This window comes from Triticum aestivum, chromosome 4B (genome assembly GCF_018294505.1).
Source record: "Triticum aestivum cultivar Chinese Spring chromosome 4B, IWGSC CS RefSeq v2.1, whole genome shotgun sequence".
In the NCBI taxonomy this organism is placed as follows: domain Eukaryota; kingdom Viridiplantae; phylum Streptophyta; class Magnoliopsida; order Poales; family Poaceae; genus Triticum; species Triticum aestivum.
Genome location: NC_057804.1, coordinates 347917867 through 347925764, shown reverse-complemented (window position 1 = coordinate 347925764; position 7898 = coordinate 347917867).

Genomic DNA, 7898 nt, shown 5'->3' with positions numbered 1-7898 from the left:
TGTCGTCATGGGCGTCGACCCGCTGGTTGTGCAGTTGTTGTTGTTGTCGTAGAAGGGATTGCACCGTAGGTGCGCCGCTTCCAGGCCGCTCGCGAGCAGCACCGCACGGGCACAGCGGGTTGCTACTGCGAGGGCCCCGCCTGCTGTGGCTTATCATTGTTGGCAAAGCTGAGGAGGCTTAGCCGCTCTCCACTCCTCCATATTCTCCATAGCAGGCAGGAAGTCTAGGAGCAATTGTGCTCGTGCCAGGGCTTCTAGCAACGTAGTAGGCATGGAATGGTGCAAAAAATGAGAGGTGCTCTTACTTCTAACATAGTTTGAAGGAGCTCCATCCCGGTCCTGCAACAGTGGCCTATTTTCATTGGCATGTTGGCGTGCATGTCGGTCCTGTACATCCTGGGAGTGATGCACATGATTCTTGCCATGAGGACGGCGTCCAGAGTCGCCGATGTCTTAGCGCTGCTCGTCGCGCACGACCTGAGATGGCCGTGGCGTGTGTGCTGGTGCGGGTGTCTTATATGCTGCTGGAGTGTCCTGGAGGTAACTGTGCCACCTGTAGGCTTCGTAGCTCGGCCCTTAGACGTAGCAGCAGCTGGATCCCTGCTCCACATACTCCTGATGATGCCGCTTGTCTGGCTTGGATCGCCAAAGCGTCGTGGATGCTATGCTGCACCTTCGCCTTCCCCGTCGCCTCCTCCACCTCCGCCCATATGCGTGGGCGTCGACATCGGTAGCTTCGACGTGGATGGAGCACCCGCCATGGTGCCCTTGTTCTTGGGTGCCATGGCAATGAAGATGATGAAGAAGTTAACACATAGACTACTGATTCAGGTTCACACACGCGACCCCCTGCCTGGCGCGCCAAAGATGTCGTGCGTACGACGATCTATGGGACCGGCGAAGATCCCTTTGCAGTTCAGCTGTGAGGATCAACGTGCACAAAGTGCAGAACCAGGAATAAACACAAGTACTTACCCAGGTTCGAGCCGTTGTGAAGCATAAAACCCTACTCCTTCTTCGACTGCATTTGATGTGGAGTTCAAGTACAAGGAGTGCAGCTTGCCGGCAAGGCCCATGGGAAGTGCAGCTACACGTATAGTTAAACAAAGTGTCGACTTTCTAAAGGCATCCATGGGCCTCCTTTTATAAATGAAGGGGAACCACAGTGGAAAATCAGTCTTTACACACGGTAAATAGTGGCTACGGTGCCAAATACCTAAGTCTGGCGGGTTAGCATAAATGCATTAAATGCGCCGTGAGGTGTCATGCTGGTGAGGCGTTCTGACAAGGGTTGTATCTCCTTCTGTGTCATTCGCCCAACTACCTCTTATTATCCTACACGCCTTCAGGACGGGTGTCATTAAAGTTGCGTCTTTGGCAGTGAGCTGACATGTGACCAGACAAGCTTCACCTAACCGCCTGCCCGCTTGACACCTATTTCACAAGCAACGGGCTGGCTGCTGAGGTGGAGCGGTGGAAAAGTATTGGGAGTTTGCCGGCACGGAGCTTGCTGAGTCTTCGCTTGCCGCCAAGTAGCTTGCCTTCTTCATGGTATTCCACACCAAGTCTTGAGTCTTGTTTGTAGTATTCCTCTGGCAAGCCCTGCCGTCGGGAAGGCTGCCACTACTTGTGCACAAGTCAGGGTATACTAAGGCACCCATGACTTAGTACAACGAAAGTTGGAAGTCTGCAATTTTCCTAATTTGGTGGTTGAGGCCATTTAAGAAACGTGCCATGGTTTCCTCCTCATCTTCCTTGACGTTGGCTCAGATCATTGCAATCTCCATTTCTTGGTAGTACTCCTCAACCAACTTTATGCCTTGTTTGAGGAGTTGTAACTTCTAGAAGAGATCGCGGTTGCAGTGAGTAGGCACGAAGCGAGCTCTCATGATTTCCTTCATTTTTTTCCTTGTTGTGGTCAGTGGCTCGCCTTTTTTCCTTCGTCGCTCGACCACTTGTTCCCACCAAATGAGAACATAATCTTGGAATTCACGGGAGGCCATTGTGATCTTCTTTTCCTCTTCGTAGTTGTGGAGACAAAATATCTTGTCAAATTTTAATGCCCATGAGAGATAGTCTTGGGGACTGGTGCTAGCGGAGAACTATGGCATGGTGAACTTGATATTGTCGTAGCGTTGCTCCTCATTATGTTGGTTGAAATGGTGATGTCACTCTTGTCCTGGAGGGGTTGTCTTCAAACTCTTGCTCCTCATGATTAAATTAACATTGAGGGCGGGGGATTATTGACCGGTTCCTCCTTCCTTAGCGCTCCTCAAGGCGAGCGGATTCATCTTGTTGTTATCACTAGAGTGCTTCTTCTTCCTCAAGCATGCGCAGATTGCACTCTTTGATAGCATGAGCGGCTTCACGGAGGTCTCGTTGTGATTCAAGCGCTTGCTCCTCATGGCATTGTTGTTCTTGTCGTAGGGCTTTGTCATCTTGCTCTTCTCGACATTGGCATTTTCGAGCTTTCTCTTTTCCATGGCATCTTGTTCTTGGTGATGATGTCATTATCCTCCCAAAGGCGGTCTTGAAAACCATTGCCATGAATGGGTTTTGTGAAGCTTGATGATCTTGATCGTCGTCTCAAAGATGAGAACAAGGTCGTGGAAGACTTGCATCGGAAGATGTGTTCAAAGAGTGTCTGCTCGAGTGTCATCATCTTGATGAGCAAGATGTCGAAGAAGTGCGGTTGACCATCATGGCACGAAACTCTTCCATTTGGGTGGATAGCTTGACAACAAGGTAGTCCCGTGCTCTTGCTTCAGATTGGTGCAAGTCGGTGGCTAGTTGTTCGATGCGGTCGCCCAAAGCTTCATTTTCTTGATGCAAAGCTTGATGAATGGTGAAGAGATGAACCCTGGTGATGTACACGTTCGGTTTGTCTTGCTCATCAAACAGGGGGTTGGATGTGCTTAGCCTATCCATCATACTCAAGCAAATGTGAGTGGAAGAAAGAGAAGAACTAAACCAAATTTACATTTTTCCAATGTTGAAGATGGATCAATGATCACTTGATATGGTATTATGGACGTAGGATAATTGGTACCGAATCTTGTCAATCTGACACCTATACAAATAAAGCTTTTCGAGTAGCTTAGTGAGGATAAGTGTCACAAAATTGATGCAATTGTTAGCAAGATATTAATAATGTTGAAAATGATTTACAAATTCACAAGTGAAGCAAATGTCAATAGCAAGGAGTGGGACACGTAAACACACACATGGATAGACGAGTGGGGTTGCGCAACCAAGCCATGAGCACACAATGTGTTATCCGTGGAAAAGCTCGTGTTGCATAACGCTAGAGAGACACTAGCATATGATTTCTCAAAGGGCGAGGTACGAACTTGTGCACAACCTATGAGATACAAAACATGTCGTCTTTCTATCCCCAAGTATGATATGTACGTATGATTTACGGTTAAACTCACGCACCATGATCAATGATGTTAATATGATATGCAATGTTGTGAGATGCTATTGCTATCGCTTGCAAGATCTTTGTTTTCCTTTTCTTTTTTGCTTAAAAGTATTTTCCTTTTTTTGATATTTCTTTGGCCACTATGTGAAATGCTCGAACCAAGATAGCAATTATGTATAATTGATGACACACGAGAGGATATGATGATACACGCAATGGAAGATATCTGGAATATGTATCAATTAAATGCACAAGTAGCATTGCCCGACAATACTCAAACGGCTAGTCTCAGTAGGCAAGTGATGCAAAGGGCTTGAGATTAACAATGCAATTTCAAGGGAGTGGACTAAGATATCATCGAAGTTACCATCCTTGCTTACGGTCGAGGTGGCAAATGGTGGAGTGGTCATTGTCTAGTTGTTTCTATGGTGAAGTTGAGCGGCGATAATGTCGATGTTGAACCGTTCCTAATTAGCCGAAACACCTTAGGAAATAGAAAACCACAAACTCAAATTCTCATATGGAAAATAGGGTGAAACATCTTGTGGTTGCAGAAGTTTGGTGGTGGTATGCGGAAGTACTGTGGGCAAAGGGGGGCAAAATGGTGAAAAATTCGGCGAAGTGGAGATTGTGGCTGCGTTGGGTCAGATGTCTGGGTGACATGCGGGATGTCCGACTGGGGCCAAGTGTCTATTGTTTGGATTCTGTGGAAGATTGGATCTCGCGGGATTCAAGGTGGGAAATAAAACATTTGGCAAAAATGAGTGGATTTCATGGGGAAAAATGGTGAGGAAGGCATGGGGAAGATAGATCCACCTGCAACACTTCAAATTTATGGATCAAAATCAACAAAATGTCATCAAAACTAACAAATCACAAAAAAATGGTATGACTATTTTTGTGGGAATTTTCGAATTTGAAAAAAAAAATTATGCTAGAAAGTGGGGGATGGGGCTCCAAGATATGAATCAACCTTGCTCCGATCCAAGATGATGTAGGGTGGAACCCTAGTTGATCTTGTCACACTTGGAGGTAGGGAAAGGAGAAACCAAAGAGAAGAACACTCAACTAACAAAGATCCAATCACACATGTGTTAAATCCACATGCACATAAGGAGATACAAGATCCAAATCCAACAAAGGAGGGCCAATAGGTAGCTAGTTTATCCCATTCTCAAGGAGAGAGGGGTCTTGGTATCCTTAGAGGATCTTCCCTAGGAGGGGCCTTGAATCCAATAGGGATCTTCTCACATGGAGGCATTGGTCTCGATACGAGAGGTAGTAGATGAGCAAAGCTCTCTCTCAAATATGAACTATCACTCTGCTAACCCTAACTAGAGGGATGAGATGGTCTATACATAGTCTTGGAAAAAATAAGAAAGAGGGAGGGGGTTACATGGGCCTTTTGCCCGATTCTGCGCGTACATGCGCCAGATGTCGGGCCGGACACTGAATATCCATCAATTCAGGAGGCACCGGAAGACTGGGCCTTGGCCGGATGTCTGGCTTGGAGGTGGACTGGATTTGGCATGGTTTGGATGCCCTAGGGCCGGAATTCTAGGGAGAAGCCAGATGTCCGGGGAAGGGTCGGATGTCTGGCCATTATAGCTTCATCCTATAGTGTCCTGAGGCGATCGGCTCCATCTTGGGGGCGCCAAATATCCGGGTAGGGCCTGTATGTCCGGCCGCTGTATCATTTTGGCGGCTTCTCTCATCGTGTTCATTCGTCTGCATCCGTAGTGGCTTGGTCTTCATCCCAAGTATCTCTGAGGCTGCTTTCTTGATACCTAAGCACACATAGCATTCCCGCTTGAGGTGGTAGCCATGTCTCACGTGGTTCCAATGGAAGTTATTAAGGAGAGATGTCACCTCGGTCTCGATAGCTCTTGCACGTGCCCTTTTCATCGGTCTGCTTGGTGCTTGGAGTGATGATGGTAGGTCCATGGGGATGACCGTGGGATGCTCCGTATCACAAAGGCTGCAGTTGGTCCCTTCAAACAGTTTACTTAGCTTTTGTTTTATGTTTCAAATAGTTCACTTGACTTTCATTTTATGTGATTACAATCACTCATGTCATAATTCAACGTAGGCGTTACATATGTGATATCTAGACAATTACCCAACTTCATATACAACAAATACTTGATGACCCACAAGTATAGGGGATCTATCGTAGTCCTTTCAATAAGTAAGAGTGTCGAACCCAGCGAGGAGCAGAAGGAAATGACAAGCGGTTTTCAGCAAGGTATTCTCTGCAAGCACTGAATTATCGGTAACAGATAGTTTTGTGATAAGATAATTTGTAACGGGTAACAAGTAACAAAAGTAGCTAAGGTGCAGCAAGGTGGCCCAATCCTTTTTGTAGCAAAGTACAATCCTGGACGAACTCTTATATAAAGCAAAGCACTCCCGAGGACACATGTGAATTATTGTGAAGCTAGTTTTCATCATGCTCATATGATTCACATTCGTTACTTTGATAATTTTATATGTGGGTGGACCAGTGCTTGGGTGCTGCCCTTCCTTGGACAAGCCTCGCACTTATGATTAACCCCTTTCGCAAGCATCCGCGACTATAAAAGAAGAATTAAGGTAAACCTAACCATAGCATGAAACATATGGAACCAAATCAGCCCCTTACGAAGCAACACATAAACTAGGGTTTAAGCTTATGTCACTCTAGGAACCCATCATCTACTTATTACTTCCCAATGCCTTCCCCTATGCCCAAATCATGGTGAAGTGTCATGTAGTCGATGTTCACATAACACCACTAGAGGAGAGACAACATACATCTCATCAAAATATCGAACGAATACCAAATTCACATGATTACTTATAACAACACTTCTTCCATGTCCTCGGGAACAAAGGTAACTACTCACAAAGCATATTCATGTTCATAATCAGAGGAGTATTGAATAGCATTAAGGATATGAACATATGATCTTCCACCGAATAAACCAACTAGCATCAACTACAAGGAGTAATCAACACTATAGCAACCCACAAGTACCATTCTGAGGTTTTGAGACAAAGATCGGATACAAGAGATGAACTAGGGTTTGAGAGGAGATGGTGTTGGTGAAGATGTTGATGGAGATTTCCCCCTCTCAATGAGAGGATTGATGGTGATGACGATGGCGGTGATTTCCCTTCTTGGAGGGATGTTTCCCCTATAGAACAGCTCCGCCGGAGCCCTAGATTGGTCCTGCCCAGGTTCTACCTCGAGACGGCGGCGCTTCGTCCCGAAAGCTTCTCTCTTGTTTTTTTAGGGCAAAAGACATCATATAGCAGAAGTTGGGCATCGGGGGCCTGCCAGGGGGCCCACGAGGTAGGGGGCGCACCTAGGGGGTAGGGTGTGCCCTCCACCCTTGTGGCTGGCTGGTGGCCCCCCTCTGGTGCTTTCTTCTCCCAATTTTTTTATTGATTCCAAAACTGATCTCCGTGAAGATTCAAGACTTTTGGAGTTATGCAGAATAGATCTCTCATATTTGCTCCTTTTCGAGTCCAGAATTCCAGTTGCCGGCATTCTCCCTCTTCATGCAAACCTTATAAAATAAGAGACAAAATGAATAAGTATTGTGATATAATGTGTAATAACAGCCCATAATGCAATACATATTGATATAAAATCTTGATGAAAAATGGACGTATCATACTCCACCCCAAGACCGCTATTCAGCATGCATCCCGAGGTACTAAGTTCATACAAACGAAGCATTGCAATAAGAATGATCACATAATGTAGACAATATACCAAGCACCTTGTGTGGGAAAATACCTCCAGGCACCATCCCTAAGGATCTACCCACGAAGGGGCATTGCTTGCTTGGGCTCCTGCCATAGCTGGTGGTGGTCGGGTCCCGTGTTTGTTGTGTCTGTCGGGCTCTTGTTCATCGGTTTGCCAGTCACAATGGTAGGCATTTGCCTAGAGGGGAGGGTGTGTTATCCCACGTAAGTTGTTTGGTAGGCGTGAGATTGTGTTGTAGGGTGGAACACTAAGTGGAGATCTTTCACGAATTGGAGGGCAAATCTCCAAGAACAAGAGGAACACAAAGGGGAAAACACAGGAGAACACTCAAGAACAAGGCCAATCATACATCCACTAGATTCAAATCCACACAAGATCCACAAAGGTACATAAACAACAAGAGGAACATGGGCACATGGTAAAGTTCAGCCCAAATCCCAAAGGGAGATGAGGTCTTGAATCCCTAAGGATCTTCTCCAATGGAGACCTTGCACTACAATGGAATCTTCTCCCTCAAGAGGAAAACCACAAGGGGAGATACATGAGCTAAGCTCTAATGTCTAGATCTATTCTTAGCTGCCCCTAGAAATGAGCTAGATGGGGAGTACTTATAGCCTAGGGATGAATTGGGGGAAAATGGGGGTACAAGGGTCAGTTTGCCCATAGTGCACACAGGCATAGCCGGCGGGGTCCGGGCACCCGGGGTAAAGTGGTCCGGGC